We start from the raw sequence: 10,004 nt of genomic DNA, 5'->3' as shown, positions 1-10,004 counted from the left end.
TATTGTGAGTTTATAGAACTAAGGTTAAGATTTTTTTGGAAGGATTCATACATAATATGTATTATTACAATAATGCCTAACATATCGGGCGATATGTGATGGTGATTAACCAGTAGAATGTTTGGATCATATAATTCTTAATGTGGATCTAACATCCTCGAAAAGATATCAAAAATAGCAGCTTATGATTCTGCTTTGGCATTTTCGTGATTCTTTTCTTCTTTCGTCATTAGAATGATACTTCGGATCAGAGATCCAAGATGGTCATAACGTTTACTTTTAGTGTCGTATCTTTCATCTTACGTCAGACGTTATGTTTCTAAGTTTTATTAATCTAATTTGGGTATTTTGCTGCAATAAAATTTCTTTAAACTTGTGTTTCTAGCTTTCAGTGTATAAAAAATTCGATGTCACGAACATCCATAATTCCATAATTATTTTTGTGTACTTTTCACACAAGGGCAGCAAATTATTTTGGTGTGTGGGGGAAATCGATTACATTGATCCTAGTTTTTGAACGGTGCTATATTTTATCGACCTCGAAGGGATTAAAACCGAAGTTAACGTAGGCAGAATTTGAGCTCAAAACACAAAGAGTGGGAAGAAATACTACTAAGCATTTTGCCCGAGGTGTTATCTATTCTGCCAGCTTACCACCTCCATAATTCCATAAAATTGGTTAACAAACGTGGACAATGATAAAAACAGTTTATTTATAACCATCTTAGTACATCATTTTCAGATCCTATGTATATATATACATATAAAGAGAGAGAGGGGAGAGAGAGAGGGAGAGGCTTCACTGTGTGGTTGAGAGAGGTGCTTCACAACCATGTGGTCTTGGCTTGACAAATGTCTTCTATAGCTCCGGATAGACTAAAGCCTTCTGAGTGAATCTGGAAGACGGAAACGGAAAGGAGCCCGTGGCATGTATGTGTGTGTGTGTGCGTGTCTGTGCTTGTACGTGCTTGTGTGTGAATGTATGTGTGTTTTAGTGTGTGTGGATGTATTATATGAAAGAGAGAGAGAGAGAGAGAGTGTGTGTGTGTGTGTGTGTGTGTGTGTGTGTGTGTGTGTGTGTGGTGTGTGTCCTACGAGTGTTAGATAAGTTCATGGCGTCGGTTTGCTTGCGTCTCTGTAACTTAGCGGTTCGGCAAAAGGTATTTGCTGGAAGTACTGGGGACGATTCCTTTGACTGAACGCATCATGCTGATGCCCCAGCATAGCCGCAGACTGAAATATGTACAAGATATCGCGACTAAAAAGTGTTCGTTCAATTAGTCGTTCAACGAATATATTTTCGTACCAATATGTCTTTTGTTTTTGGTGGGGAGGGGGTTGTTTTTTGTTGGTTTTGGGGTTTTTTTTTGTTTTTGTCTTTGCCTGTTCACAAAACCGGCGACAGACAAATTAGTTCCAATACAGTAAAAAGATACCATCAGCGACATAATACATGTTTTACCTTCCCACGGAGACACAATTTTAAAAATCCACAATAGCTAAAGGCTTAAATCAATCTGATGAACCGATGCGCATATATAATGTAGGTAGTTCCATTAACATCCACTTCGATTAGCGTATTACTGGTGCGTGAAAAAGTATTTTTTATTTCTCTTCTATTCTCTACTGCAGAATATATCTGTAAGCTTTAGTAATTAGACAGCTTTTATATATATATATATATAATATATATATATAATATACTATATATATATATATATACCAATAAGGACTGAACACGAAAAGTGGACAGTAACATGCTAGATATAGACGTCAAATCGCCATTCACCACAAAAGATTATGTTCTCAGATCAAACTCAGCACAAAACCATAGCAATAACAAGTGAAAAATATACGAAATAAAAATATACCCATGTACTAATTAGTTTCGACTGTTATTTTCCAAGGAAGGAAAACTGCAGCCATCATCAGCATGGTCCGTTATAAATGCAATTTGCTGGAATAGATGCAACACGATACCGAATATCGCGTGCATGGAGTTCAGCCTATTACATTTGAAATATCTTTCAAATGCCTTTACTTGGCGCGTTGAGGCCCGAGAAAACTAGCCTGCAGCTAATAATAGCAGCAGTCAATTTATCGGTTAGAGAACATATTTATTTATATAAAATTAATTAAGGGTAGAAATTGATATTTATCAATTAAGACCAGTGGTCTAGCATATTAAAAAGAATCCGAAGATTAAAAATTTATATATACCAATTAAGGACTGAACACGAAAAGTGGACAGTCAACATGCTAGATATAGACGTCCAAATCGCCATTCACCACAAAAGATTATGTTCTCAGATCAAACTCAGCACAAAACCATAGCAATAAACAAGTGAAAAATATACGAAAAAATAATTACCCATGTACTAATTAGTTTCGACTGTTATTTTCCGCAGGAAAAACTGCAGCCATCATCAGCATGGTCCGTTATAAATGCAATTTGCTGGACTCCATGCACGCGATATTTCGGTATCGTGTTTGCATCTAGTCCAGCAAATTGCATTTATAACGGACCATGCTGATGATGGCTGCAGTTTTCCTTGCGGAAAATAACAGTCGAAACTAATTAGTACATGGGTAATTATTTATATTTATATTATATTTATACTATAATTTTTTTTAAATTTATATATAACTATGAAAAAAGTATAAAAAGTTTATTATAAGATAAGTAAAACGACTACGTACGTTTCATGGCCATAACCTAATTCGAATACAATAATTTAAATTCAATTCATTATTTTTAGTTTTATGTTTGGTTTTTATGTTTTCCATTGTTTGGATTTGCCTAATAGTGTTTTTATCTCTAATTTAATTTAATAGTATATATATATATATATACATTATGCATACTTACATATATATTATGCATACAAATATATCATACATGCTAGACCACCGGTCTTAATTGATAAAATATCAATTTCTACCCTTAATTAATATATATATATATATAATATATTATATATATGCATGTATGTATGTATATATATACATACATAATATATATATAATATATATTATATACAGATATACATAACATATTTGTATATGTATATATATATATACATACATGTATATATATACATATATGTATATCTATATACATGTATACATATATAATATATATATATATATATATATAATATATATAATATATATATATATATATATATATATATATTATATATATATATATTATATATTATCTATATAAACAGCTTAGAGAAGAAGAAACGAAACGAAACGAAATGAATCGAATCGAATCTACGCGAGGGCGCTCAGTCATACAATAGTGTAATAAATAAAATATATGCATACATACAAACATATATGTACGTACCTACATCTACATGTATATATACATGCATATATAAATATATATATACGTGTGTACAGGACACCACAAATAGACATAGAACTCAACGAGAAACGAAAAAGTAAAAACAGCATGGAACGGACCATTTTTTTAACAACGAAAAAACAGAGTACAAGACAACTACACAAGGAAAAATCCCCTTCATCAGCTGTCCCTAGTTCAACTCCAGCGTGTTTCGAAGGTGAGGACAGAACACGTCTCGTCGAACTAGTCTTTCCTGCGAAAGAATTAAATAAAATTCCTTTGCAGAGGGGTAAAAACAAGGAAAAAAATGTGACAAAAACAGGACGTAAAAACAATACAATTAAAATGCATGTGTGTGTGTGTGTGTGTGTGTGTTTGTAAAGTGGGCAATGGAGGAATTGTTGAGTTGTCACCATTTTATACTTTTTATTTCTCGAATGCGCATTGTTTGTTTTTGATTTTGTCGACTACACAATATGGTAGGGTCAGTTGGGCACCGTCTGTGCGAAAAACAATACCATGGTGCAATTCATCCTGCCAGAAATTTGAAAACGACATGCTGTATGGCTTGGCATTCGCGCCCGAAGCTCCAATACAGACATTTCAGAGTGTTTGGTTGTAAATCTGAGGACAGTGCAATTTGAGGACATGTACCGAGTATGATAAAAAATCAAACATCCAGTCAACATCATGATGTTTGGAGTGATCACACATGATGGCGACGTTATGCCTCCATTCATCTTCCCACACGGCCTCAGACTGAACACGGAGGGCTATATCAAGTGCCTGGAGGACGTAGTGCTGCCCTGAGTCAAGAGGGTGGCTGCTAGAAGACCCTCTGTCTGGCAACAGGACTCTACACCATACCACACACGCAGGAGAACACAGTCATGGCTGTCAGACTTCTGTGACTACATCACCCCTTATCATCTGGCCACCTAACTCCCCAGACTGCAATTCCTTTCATTATTATGTGTGTGATGTAGTTGAGCGAGAGGCCAACAAAACTCCCTATAACAACAAAGATGAACTGAAAGCATGGATTATGGCAGAATTCACCAACTTAAACAAGGAGACCGTCCAGGAGATTCCTAAATCGTCTGGAGACCGTGGTTGAATAAATTTTCTCTTTTGTATTTCAAGATAATCTTATGTAATTTTGGTAAATATATCTGTTAAAATGAGATGTCAGTGCTATTTTCATTTTTCGATAATTTCAGCGGCAGTTTATTCACCACACACTTTGTGTGTGTGTGTGTGTGTGTGTGTGTGTGTGTGTGTGTGTGTGTGTGTGTGTGTGTGCGTGCGTGTGATTATAAGTATATATATACAAAAAACATCACAAAAATATCACAAATAACTGCTACTAAATTTTATCTTAAACGCATTTATCTTAAATATATGATTTAGTACATATACAGATACATTTATTTTATTGTATTTATATAAACAGATTTGCAATAAGTTTATAACTAGTAAATAACGGGGTTTTTTAAAATATGTTTAGTAAATTTCTATTATAAGATCTATATGCAGTTTTTTTCTGGCGGGGTTTTCGAACGTATAGATACGTACACATAAATATAAAAACATAAGTTTACATGAGGTTATAGCTTATTTCCTTTAAAATAGAAATAGTAAAAACCAACGTAAATTCTGATTTAATTATTTTACGTACACATTAGTATAGATAATAGTAAATAATGATTATAGTATAATTTATTGTACCCTTTTAGTGTTATTTAGTATCGGTTTGTAGAGGATAAAATATATTTTTCTAATCAGGTTTTGATGTAAGGTGTATGTTTTTCTTAATAGTATAGAAGTGAAATTCAATATTTACTGCTCCAAAATAGATTCATGCGTATTATTTCTGCTTGAATTAAAATTGTCAAATACACACGCAGATATTTTTATAACCGTTATATTAGTTTTATATTTATCTTTATTTTTTTAAATAAAGTTATTGACGCTCACACTTTCAAACATAAACATATATTGATTAGTTCAGTCTGTTTTAGGATATCAAGCTTCAAATGCGTAGACGAGATTTTTTCTCAAAATATTTCCAAAAATATGAATTTTTATAAATTTGTTATTGGTTTTGGGCTTGACTCGAAACAATTGTAGGGATTATTAATATTTATATTCATATTATAATAATTATATAATATTATGTTAATAAATTAACATATGTCTGTTGGAACTCTTCATTTTCATTTTATTATTCGTATATTGTATATTGTATATTGTATTGTAGAAAATTTTCTACTATATTGGGTATTAAACCAGTTAAACCAGTGAAAATTGGATGTTTCCATCCCCATTAGAGGAGCTTGTTTCCTTGTATTAGATTATATACATACATACATTATTTAAAAATTATGGCTGCCCTCTCGTTATCTAGTGTGGCCATTCGAGTGCTCCTGGTAACATGTAACCCAGTACAACCTGTTGCATGGTCGGGTCGTCGGCGACTAGACCGGCAACCCCACCAAGCTTGCTTGGTGAGGAGGGTGTTTATTAGACACACGTCAAGGGCCATCCAATAAATGTTTTAAGGTTGCATCACATACATACATACATACATACATACATATATGATCGGTAGCCACCTTGTTTTTCTCCTTGTTTCTTTCTGTGTTCTTTTCGGTGGAAGAGCGTAGGCTCGAAACGTTAAAGACGTTTTCAATTCCCGAGTGTTATACTAATACATCTGTTTGTTTTCTACACCACCTGTCTTCGTCTTTTGTTTTTTTTCGTGAATTCTCCCTATATATATTATATATATATATATATATATATATATATATAAGCATATATGTGTGACTGTTTTGTTCTCACCACCCATTTGAAAATTAGCGTTGGTCTGTTTAGGTCCTCGAAACTTAGCGATTGGGCAAAAGAGAACGATATATGTGTTAAACGAGTTCTGGTTCGATTTCTTGGAGTGAAAACCCTTCAAGCGATGCCCCAGTATAGCTGCAGTCCAATGACTGAAACTACTAAAATATAAAGACAAACACAAAGATCTGATATAATCATTGGTTGGCACAATACTTGGCACAATACTTGAAAAATTATATGCAGTCACAGAGGTTAGCTGTGCAGCAGAAATGAACATTCCTTTCATAGTCAATGAGGCGATGATTTTGTCTAAGTGAAAAATCTCAAAAAGTTAGATTTTTTTCCAGACAAAGAAATTGTGAAACAACCATGTAGTTTGCAAATATTATTTGTAAGCGAAATAGTAAAAATATGCTTAGACTTTTCTTAGGCTGAAAATGTAACGCTTATCGTTTTCTGCATTCAAATTCCATCGATGGAGGCTTTGTATCGTCAGAAACTAGCACTTTCCTTACAGAAAGAATTCCAATAATCAACGCGCACACACACTCAAACACATATAAATATATTTATCTACGTATATATATATATATATATATATAATAATAGATATATATATATATATATATATATATATATATATATATATATATATAATATATATATGTATGTATGTATATATTATGTATGTCTATATGTATGTCTTATGAATATATATGTATATATAGATATATATATATATATATATAGAGAGAGAGAGAGAGAGAGAGAGAGAGAGAGAGCAAGGTGTATGTACGCCGCTATATATTATATATATATATATATATATATATATATATATATATAAAGTACAAAAAGGACAAAAACGCAGAAGAAACATTCGGACAGTTAGTTGATACAAAAAAGGGACAACAAAACATTCAGATAGATGATACAAAGAAAATAAGTACGGGTCATTCGGAGTTTTCTTTCCTCAGTCGAATTCCAGATTATCTTCGCAATTTCGGCTGGTTATACTCGAGATTGCTCCAATCTGGCCAGCCCCAAGGTAAACCTAAGCTAAGAGCATTAGATTCCTTGGAAGAAAGCAGCGAATGTATACGAAAACAAGGACGGAAAAAACGGAGAATGTTACACAAATACAAATAATAAGACATAACAACAGGTGTCTTTCGACTAAGGACGAATTAAATTAAGCTGGTGTGTGGGGAAGTAAAGCCTTGCGGCAGGGATACAAGTTTTCACAGGCACAGGGAAGAATATGGATATTGCACGGACGACGGACGAACCAAGAAAGAAAGGTCAGGTTTGGCCGAACACCAGTCACGTGGGGAGAGAAGAGAGAGAGAGAGAGGTAGAGGCAGAGGGCCAGAAGAAATATGGAGGAGCGAGAAAAAATGACAAGGACACAGTGAAGTGAAAAGAGGAGGGAAAGTGAGCATGAAGAGAAGTCAAGGAAATGTGAGAGAGGAGGGAACGAAAGAACGAAGAGTGGAATGAATGAAGTAAGCGTGAAAGGGCTGATAGAAAAAAGGAAATAATAAAAGAATTGAGTCCGACAATATATAGATGAATATATACTTACATATAAGAGACCAAGGTGTACGTACGCCTCTATATATATATATAAAACAAAATTGGACAAGAAAAAAAATATCCAGACAGTTAGGTGATACAAAAAAGGGACAAGAAAACATCCAGATAGACGATACAAAGAAAACAAGAACGGGCCATTCGGAGTTTTCTTTCCTCAGTCGATTTCCAGATTATCTTTGCAATTTCAGCTGGTTATACTCGAGATTGCTCCAATCTGGCCAACCCCAAGGTAAAACTAAGCTAAGAGCATTAGATTCCTTGGTCATAATAGGACATCTAACACGCTAGAAGGCGTAGTTTAAAATCTAAACCATAATTAGGGGTAATTTCGAAAGGGAATGAAAGATAAAAACATTTACCATCTTTCTCCTGTCCTATTATAGCCATCTCTTATGTGTTTAAATGTAGACTGCATTTATATGAATAATATATAGTCTATTGTTAGGCCACTAGTAGTAAAAATTTCTAAAATTTTTCCTACCCTGATATTTATTAATATATATATAAAACTGAGAATGTGTGTCTGTCTGTCTGTCTGTGTGTTTCCCTAAAACTTGAGAACTACACAACCAATTTCATTCAAATTGACGATATTTTCACCGTTTACACGGAAGCATTTTTGTTAGAATGCCTTCGATAGAAGAAAGTCCAAAAATGAATTTCGCTGCAGCCGTCGGCAGGCGCGAACTCATTGAAATTAAAATGGAAGAAATACGGATTGATCACTGACAAAGACGGTGAATCTAGGATAACACCACCAAACGAAATAGAAAAAAGGGAATTAAAGAAAAGACTATTGTCTAAAAAGTATACAATATAGAGAAGAAAAAGATTTGAACACTTGGAGGAAAGCACCATCGAAAAGTGTCTTGGTGCGACTATGAAAAGTATCTAACCAGAGGCGGTAAATTCGCCAAAATAGAAGCAAGGTTCGAGTCAACGGAGCGTGCAAGGGAGTACTCTACTCGAACCTCGCAAAGTGGAAATATTTTACTTTTACCTTTATATCTGGGACGTAGGACGTCCAGGAAAAAAATTTTAAATGTCCCCCCAGAAGTAGAGGTAGACTGAATTGTAACCACACTTCTAAACAAGAGGGAGGACACGATACAATTGATCGAAATTGCAAGAGACGAGCCTATAATTCCAGTCTGTTATATATTTTGAGTATTGTTATCACTAGCGATATCAATATATAACTTTGTATTTTGTATTTTATGTGTAGATGTATATATATAGATGTACATGTAATATGTACACATATATATACACATATATACATGCACTAGCACTATGACCCGGCAACGACGGTCATAATGCTAGTATATATATAAAACTGAGAATGTGTGTCTGTCTGTCTGTCTATCTGTCTGTGTGTTTCCCTAAAACTTGAGAACTACACAACCAATTTCATTCAAATTTAACACATGCCTTACTTGGGGTCCATGTAGTCTCATGGGCAAAAGAAATGTTCAACTTCTTGCCTGGGCGAGCCCATATCAATATCGTATCTTCTCCACTATTTCAGTATTACGTGTTAAAAGTGAAACAAAAACAATTCTATATTTTATACCAGATACTTTCACTTTAACAATAAAAATTAGAGATAATAATAACAATTGAATTATATGTAGTAAGTAATAATTAAAATCAAACTAAAGTAGGATAACAACACTAAACGAAATAGAAAATTAAATTAAAGAAAAGACTATTGTCTATAATGTATACAATGTAGAGAAAAAAAAGATTCGAACACCTGGAGGAAAGCACCATCGAAAAGTGTCTTGGTACGACTATGAAAGATATCAAGTATCTAACCAGAGGAGGTAAATTCACCACAATAGAAGCAAGGTTCGAGTCAACGGAGCGTGCAAAGGAGTACTCGACTCGAACCTTGCAAAGTGGAAATATTTTATATTTACCTCTATATCTGGGACGTAGGACGTCCCGGATAAAAATCAAAAATGTCCCCCCAGATGTAGAGGTAGGCTGGATTGTAGCCACACTTCTATACAAGAGGGAGGACAAGATACAATTGATCGAAATTGCAAGAGACGGGCCTACAATTCCAGTCTGTTATATATTTTGAGTATTGTTATCACTAGCAATATCAAGATATAACTTAGTATTTTGTATTTTATGTGTAGATGTATATATAGATATAGATGTACATGTAATATGTACACATATATAAATGCACTAGCAC

The sequence above is a fragment of the Octopus sinensis genome, linkage group LG4, assembly GCF_006345805.1.
Source record: "Octopus sinensis linkage group LG4, ASM634580v1, whole genome shotgun sequence".
Classification (NCBI taxonomy): domain Eukaryota; kingdom Metazoa; phylum Mollusca; class Cephalopoda; order Octopoda; family Octopodidae; genus Octopus; species Octopus sinensis.
This window is presented reverse-complemented; position numbering follows the sequence as displayed.